The sequence below is a fragment of the Triticum aestivum genome, chromosome 2D (genome assembly GCF_018294505.1).
Source record: "Triticum aestivum cultivar Chinese Spring chromosome 2D, IWGSC CS RefSeq v2.1, whole genome shotgun sequence".
NCBI classification, from domain to species: Eukaryota; Viridiplantae; Streptophyta; class Magnoliopsida; order Poales; family Poaceae; genus Triticum; species Triticum aestivum.
The window spans coordinates 626,970,394-626,978,878 of NC_057799.1; the positions used below are offsets into that span (position 1 = coordinate 626,970,394).

Below are 8,485 nucleotides of genomic sequence, written 5' to 3' on the forward strand. Positions count from 1 at the left end.
GCTAGATTTTGTTTATCAGGTTTTAGATGGTTTTCTCCAGTACCTCGGAACATTTTGAATGTAATCTCTTTAGGTTCTCGTATTTAGCTCATGGCCCCAACTTTTGTTGAAGGAAACTCAAGGTTCCAACTTGATATGCCCTCTCTTTCATTTGGTATAAATTTGGTGACCTAAAAGCAGTTTTAGGTATACGAGATAGAAAGTGAGGAGGACCTTTTTTGCTTGCTCTTCTCTAACGGATACATAAATCTGTACTATGAATCAGGCATGTGCGTGCGAGGGAGGGAAGAGGAGAGAAACATTGAGATTTTTCATGCTTTGGACGAACATTTCTATTCATAGTTTTCTTTTTCCATGGCAATGCATGAGCTTGGCGCCATCGTGGTAGATCCTGAGATGCAGGGTGGGTCCATTGTGGTAGAGCCCCGGGATGGAGGGCGGGTCCAATATAGAACCAAGAGGTACTAGCACTAAGATAGGAAGGCCGCCACCACCATTGGTCAGCCATGGCAATGTCGACCACATGCTCACTTTGAACATGAGTTAGTGGATTTTGTGACAAGAGTGGGGGTTGCGAGTGAGGAGGATAGGATTGGGGTTAGTCTGTTCAATTACGGCCCTCTAAGAGAAACCGTTTTTCTACTTTAGAAAATGCAGCAGATTGCATTTCATTAGAGATGGCCTTGCAACAAATTGCATGAGCGACCGGTTCATATTTATTTTCATCAAGTCATACAATTTTTGGGTAGGATAGAAAGTTAAATGCATTGCTTGGTTGCTAGAATAGTTAATCATGGACACAGTGGCGTATTAGTTGCATGTTATTAGTTGCATGCCCAACAACGGACATCATATTTGTGTTTGGTGGTAATGCATGATATTCAACTGTATATGTTACAACATGGCAATGGCCTAGGAGACATCAGATTCGCCTTCTTCGCTCAGGGGCGTCATGGCGGCGCATGCCTCATCACCCTTGATGGCAGTGCTGGATCGGCAGGAACACGAGGGGCGGGGATCAGGCTGGGGAGCGGGGCGGTTGGCGGGAGACTCCTCCTTGGCGGTCCGTGAGGAAGTGTGTTGTGAAGGAATGAGGACACCATGGCGAAGGTGAGGTGGGCTTCATTCGGTTTTAAAGGAGAGAACTCCAACGAGAAATGTCCCGCTACAGCAGGAAATCGAGCAGAATAGGGAGTGTCCGATAGGAAAAGGAATGGTGCATCGTGGGATGGGGTTTTTGTGTTGGGACCGCATGTTGGAGATAACATGGCGGATGGTTTGGACAACCACATTTCTTCCTCACATATGGGTTGGACTTGGCAGAGTACGGGCTGTCCAGACGGTTGGACTTTGGAAGCCCGCTGGGTGCATGTTTGATGTCTAAACACACCTGGATGTATGAAGGAGAAAAGAGCTTCGACGTTAATCATTTGTGTGATTTATTTATATACATTAGAGCCCGTAGCAACGCACGGGCATTCTGTTAGTAGCCCTAGTGAAGCACCGGTCATTAACAGGCCGAAAGACAAACCGGACTAGAATTGACCCAACTCTAGAATGGGCCAGTAACAAGCCAAAATGCTCGCCTCACAGAAGACGGCCCAATTCCACCATGGGCCGATAACAGGCAGAAAGCACACCGGACCGTAGTCTGGCCCATATACATAGCAGACTGTTAATGGGCCGAAACTTTCAATGGGCCATGTGCAAGCAGGCCATTAGTGGGCCGGGCCAGTAACTCTTCCTAAATCTTGTGGGCGGATTGGGCCTGCCTTTTTATGTAAACGGGCCACTGTTCGGTCGTGCCATGTGTCTCCTTTTCATTGACAGGTATCGTCAGTTCAATGTGCGATACCTGTCGCAATGTAGAGCTGACACGTGGTTTCGTTGGCAAATGACAAATTGACACGTGAATAATCGCCATTGGCCGAGGCTGTTAACGGGTATCGGATCCAAAACCGGCACTCAATAGCTTAATGGCGACCCGCTACGGTGGCTGCCATGTGTCGGTTGCTCTTGACGAAATCACTTCTATGACGCGCCACTTATCATCAGGAAAGTGGACACTTCCTTGATGATACGGCGCATTGTCATGAAACGCTTCCGTGATAGCACATGTACGACTATCTTAATTCTGTCATGAAATCGTCACGAATGTACATGCGTGAAAAAATACGTGACCTACTGTGACAAACACGTACTATCATGAAAGTGTTTTTTGTAGTGTATATTCTCGTAGTTTATCATGCGGTTGGGTTCGTTCAACACCATTGTTCGGATAACAATGTGCTCTCATTGTTGCCACAATCATTGTTACTTCAACAATGTCTTATGATTAGAAAAACGGGATCATCATGCAACACATGAGCTAGTCGTAGAGACGAGTCTACGGACATATTATTATTTTTATGTTTCCACACATGCTTATGAGTTTTGCTCTGAATCTCACATTCAAGAACCATAGCAATTACTAGAACAGAAAATATACATTAGTTATATTCATGAAAATAAATAATTAAATTTATTATTGCCTCTTGGGCATATTTCCAATAAAGCAGTGGAAAATCAAGGCACAAAAGTTTGGAACTATGAGACAATATGGAAGTTGTCACATAAATAATGGTACAAATTACATGGCTCATTCAGTTGAATTATTACACGTTAACAACATCTAATCCACTCTTAAAAATGTTGCAATTTCTTACGTATCAAATTGGTGCTGCTATAATACAAAGAGGCACGACCTTCGCTAGTGTAATGCCAAACTGATCTTCCATATCAATCCCATCATGTTCCATCTCAACAGGGAGACTCCACCTAAACTGATTTAACAACGAAGCGAGCATCACATGCACCATCCGAATTGCCAATGTTATTCCAGGGCAGATTCGACGCCCCGCACCAAATGGAAGGAGCTCAAAATCCATACCCCTAAAGTCAATAGTCGGACCCAAGAACCTCTCCGGCATAAACTTCTCAGGTTCAGTCCACACATCTTTATCTCGGCCTATTGCCCATACGTTTATGAACAAGCGTGAACCCATGGGTATTGTGTAACCTTCCCGTCGTTTTTGTTTGGCGTGGCAACAATAGTGGAGCGGGAGGGTGGAGTCGAAGAGTCTCTTTTATGACAGCTTGAAGATAGGGCAACCGAGCAATGTCAGCTTCTTCAATGTTTTTTCTTGCGCCGATAACTTGTGCAAGCTCGTCGCAAACCTTAGTCATTGATGATTGGTTTTGAAGAAGCTCAGCCATTGCCCATTCCACTGTGCTAGAGTTGGTATCACTACCAGCAGCAAACAAATCCTAGCATTCAAATATAATATTACGTGAATATAGTCTAGTAAATGTATCTATTTAGATAAACTAAGCAAGCACCACAAAGAGTAAATGTATCTATTTAGATAAACTAAGCAAGCGTCACAAAGAGTACAATGTATTATTTGCTAAATGTGCTAATGAAGAATCAAAATTTCTTTGAACCGCGCATTGTGATACCGTATGGATGCATCATACACGCAAGAATATGTTTGTATGTAGCATGATATTTGATATTGATTTCATTATTAGAAGAAGTCATTGTTCTTGACCCAATATTTCCTTGGTCACCACCTTCATATGATGAGTTACGGCTTTCGGGTGTCTTTGCCATCCGAGTGCTATGACCCCGTCTCTGATCGAGTCGTCACTTCACGGCATGTTTACTTTGATGAAAGGTGTTTTCTGTTGAAGCAGGTACCACGGACGGATGCGGCACTAGAGTCCTCTATGGCCGGCTTCGATGGGCTACGCCGCGCTCTCCCTAGGCGCGCCTTGGCGGCCCCATCGCCAGCTCCGGCCGCCTCTTCGGAGGCCACTTCACCGGGTGCCTCTCCGTTCCCCATGCTGGCCACGCCAGCCACTTCGGTCGCCTCGCCGGCCTCCCTGGCTGCTTCGCCAGTCGTTGCTCCGGTCACCGCGCGCGGACCGGCCACTTGTGCGCACACTGGCGTTTTTCGCCCAAGTACTCGCTATCCTGACGACGAGTACGTCTGCACTACATCGATTTACGTGCTGTCGTCGCTTCCCACCTTTGCATGTGCATCTCTGAGTTCCTCAGGGGTTTGCGGCTATGCAGGAGGAGTTTGACATCTTATTGCGACAGCGGAAGTGCAGCTCGTTCCTCGTCCCCCAGGTGCCAATGTCATGAGCGGCAAGTGTATAGGATAGGGCCATGTATTTATCCAACTGTCACGCCCCCTAATCTTCTATTAACCTGTATGGCTGTATATGCTTCGGAGATAAGTCGTGGCTAGACCCCCTATTAGCCTATGTATGTGCACGATGCACCAGATCAATGAATTGTCTTGCATCAAATAATTTTCCTACAGCCAAGGCGGCCGGGCGGTGGCGCCGCTGCTACAAGCGGTGCTGCGCTGACCGGAGCAACGCGCCGCTGAGAGCGGCAGAGCGCGCCGGAATTGGGATGCTGCCCTGCATTGTACTAGCATATAAGAGCAACTTCAACGGGGCTGACCCAAACGGACGGCGATTTTGTCCGCTTCCGTCCAGGAGTAGCGCTCGATGGGGGACGGCTTCGGCTTGGGCTCCGGCTGAGGCTTGATAGGGGACGGCGGGGCCACCGGCGGCACCACGCAGTCGCCCGCCGCGGAGAGGGCAAGTGCCTGCGCCATTGCCGCCTCGTACCGAGCCTTCTCTTCCTCCGCCGCCTCCGCCCTGCGCCGCTCGTCCTCCTCGCTCTCCCGGTAGACGGCCGCAAGGGCTGCCTGGTAGGCGTCCTCCGCCGCCTGGTCCTCCTCGCGGACGACGAGCGCCGGCGGCGGCGAGCTCCGGTCGACCTCGCGCACGCCCCGTCGCCTCGCCTCCTCGTGCTCGAAGGCGAACCACCTCGCCCAGTTGGGCGAGTCGGATGCGTAGGCGGCCTCGCGGCGCTGCTCCGGCGTCAGCAGCGCCCGCCGGCGCCGCACCTCCTCTGCGTGAACCCGAGCCGTCCGCGGCACCGCCGGCACTGGGATCCTATCGGGATCCAGATGCCAGTCATGCGGCAGTGTCACGTCGGGATACGGCAGAGGCTGCCGGTGCTGCCAGTGCCACTCCGCCTGGTGCACTGGCACGTTCACGCGCTGCCTCTGCCGGCGAGGCGCCGGCGCCGGCGGAGGCGGGAGAAACTCTGAGGGGAAAGGGGTGGCGGGGGCCTTGCTGCCGCTGGCGCCGGAGAAGAGGCCCATCTCGCTGTTGTTGTGGTGGCTAGGGTTTGCCGGCAACGGGGGAGCAAAGCTTGGCAGATGTGGACAGCGAGTTTGGATGAGGACGGCCCGCCGCATGGTCGGCTTAAAAAGGACGAGCGCCGTAGTTGACGCGTGGGCCCGTGGTCATAAATTAAGCTGACCGCGTGGGCAGCGGGTAGTTGGACGGCCGCCATGTGGGGACGCGGTGGACAGCGAGAAGGCGCGCGAAGCGTCCGTTCGGCGTCCGCGCCGACGCATTTGGGACGCAAATTTGGGCTGCAAATGCGTCGGCGCGGACGCAACGCAGATCGTGATTTGGGTTTGGGTCGGCGCGTTGGGCCGCCACTTTTGTCCGCGCCAACTCAAACAGACGCAGACGGACGAAATGGGTCGGCCCAAAGTTGTCGATGCAGGTGATGTGACGAGCCATGGCGCGGTTGCTGCAAGTGGTGCAGCGAGCCGGCTGGCCGCTGCGCTCGCCGGAGGTGAGTGTCGACGTGCGCGTTCTGCAAGGGTCTGAGGCGCGGTGCTGTGCGACTGTGCGTGACGTTACCGAAGGGTACTGCAGGCAGAGGTAACTTGTGTTTACCGTGAAATGTGAGCGTAGCGTCTCACGGTCGAACAGGTCCTTCCCATCCTCACTCGCCGCCACGTCGAGCAGCACGTCGAGGTAGTCGTTCTTCCTGGGCTGGCCGGCGTCGCGGCCGCGCAGCCTCTGGTCCACCTCGGCGTCGAAGACGGCGTGCAGCCGTGCAAACAGCCGCGCCAGCCGCCAGCGCATGCCCTGGAAAGAAGTCCGACACGTTAGGGGTCCCCAAGCCTTCCATTATGCCCGTGATCACCTCCTGGAACTCCTTGGAGCGGCCGTGGTCGTCGAGGCTCGTGAGGTCGATGGAGAAGATGGTGCGGGAGACAAGGTTCAGGCTCGTCATGAAGGCCACGCGGCCGATGTTCACCGCCGTGCCCTCACGCGCCAGCCGCGCGACGTGGTCCGTGAGCTCTCTCACCTTTCGCTCCGGAGGTGGTGGAGCGCGTCGAGCCGCTGCGGCGCGAACAGCTCCGTGGCCATTATCTTGCGGAGCGCGCGCCACCGCGGCACGGGGGGCAGCCAGGCGACGGAGCCTAGCGCGTGCTTGCCGGTGGCGTGAGGCACGGACCGGGCGGCGAGCACGGAGTCATGCCTCTGCAGGAACTCCCGGGCCATGGTGGGGGAGGAGACGACGACCGTGGTGACCGTGCCGAGGCGGATGGACATGAGCGGGCCGTGGATCTTGGCTAGGCGAGCAAGAGAGCGGTGCGGCTTGTCGCCGAGAAGGTGGATGCTGCCGATGAGCGGCAGTGGGCGGGGGCCCGGAGGGAGGCCGGAGCGCGCGTGCGCGAGGAGGCTGAGGAGGTAGAGGGAAAGGAAAGAGACGATGAGCCATGCTAGCCAAGGCACAAGCACAGCCACGGCCACCATTGCTTCCATCCTCTGCGCAGTTCGGCCTGCGCCACACGAGTCCCTAATAGGCGAAGATAAATTGAAAACTAGTGGGCAAAGCTATGTTTTGGAGACTAGACTATATTAACTCGGTTCGTTTCACAATGCTATTAGCTCTGTCCCAAAATATAAGGGAATTTAATTTATGTAACACTCAATTTGTTCCAAAATGTTACTCCTGTTTCAATATATAAGTATTATTTTTTTACAATTCGAACTTATCTACGTTTGACCATGGTTTCGACTTTGAGAGAAAAATATCAAAATTTACAAGACTAAACTAGTATCATTATATCCGCCATGACATATATCTTTATATTTTATCTACGTGTGTGGCTAGATCTCAGTCGACTGAGATTTAATCAAATCCCAGACAAGTAACTGAACATATAAAAAACAAAAAGAGAAAAATTTAAAAGAAAATTTTGCACGGATCTTTACATAAGATCTTCCGAATGTTGCATCGACCGAGACTCGATTAGGATTTAGCAATCCCGTTTATCTACCTAATATTGGGATGATTTTTCATTTATAAATTTCATCAAACCTACAAAATTTCGACTTCATAGAATTTTAGAACACCTCATAATCTGAAACGGATGGAATAAAATTTTAAATTTACAATAAGCTATTTTTCTCTCGATGGTCAAACGGAGACATGGCAGGTAATCGAATTTGTTATTTTTCTGGCCAGAAGCTGCACACGCCTCCGTTTATTGGGGAGTCTCCATCAGAGTACACAATCCACTGTGCCAAAGTATGGGCATGAGACTTGTGCGAAAGCAGCCAAGGTTTTATTGTTTGGGAGCCCTTGGCGTCGTCGCTTAAGTTGGACCACTGGGCGCGGCGGTTTACAGGTACTAGTGCGTCGCTGAGTACCTCACACCGGCTCCATGTGCAAGCCGCCGCAATCCACTAGAGCAAAAGAAGAAACGTGCACCTCTTTTACTAACGGTTTTGTTTGCGGCCTCGGACGTAGCCCGTCCTCTTTACCGTCCTTCTTCTGATTGCACGCGAAGTGGGCCTACACTACACTTGATGCAAGCAAACTCCAAGTAAGTGAAATTCGACGAGTGAGAGAAATCAAAACAAACTCAACTCTGTGGTCATCTGAATATCCATAATTTGTTCGTATTGGACGACGGTGATCAAGGGTACGAGAACATCTGTCACTTTCAGGGGCTAGGGGGCGTAGGCATTCCAATCTTTCGAGACCTTCAAGGCCCGGCACAAGAACAAGCCGTTTACTCACACGCATTGTTGGTCACTCATCAAACATTTCCCAAGTTCAAAGACCAATATGCCATTCGTAAGAAGAAAGAAGGGAAGCCGGCCGTGGTCGAGGAGGGAGACTTGCTCAAAAGGCCGAGGGGGAAGACAAGCTCAAAGGCCGACGAGAAGCGTGATGCGTCTTCCATAGCTTTGCAAAGAACTTTGAAGAATATGGGCGGATCCAATGTGGGGGTCATGGGGGCAATGGCCCCCACAAGCAATTTGCAGATTTACTTTTACTAGTGCATATGTTATATATATTTACCCATTTTTGTGTAATTCAACCATGCAACATTGCCATTGCTGGAGAACATGATGGAGAACATGATGAGCCAAAAAGAAGTGAGGGAAGAGAGGAGGAGCAAAGGGAAGGAGGAGCAAATGAAGATATACCTGGATCTTCAGACAAAAAGCTTGACATGGAGGAGACCGTGAAGAGGAGGAAGCTTGACATCGAGGAGGCTGCTCAACTCAAGAAGCTTGAGATCGAGGCCACCAATGCCGA

At 51.2% G+C, this 8,485-nt stretch overlaps 1 pseudogene; it reads right to left on the minus strand.

Moving 5' to 3' along the window:
- Positions 1-2,549: 2,549 nt before the first annotated feature.
- Positions 2,550-6,769, minus strand: LOC123055121 (geraniol 8-hydroxylase-like; annotated as a pseudogene).
- Between the last annotated feature and the right edge of the window lie 1,716 nt (positions 6,770-8,485).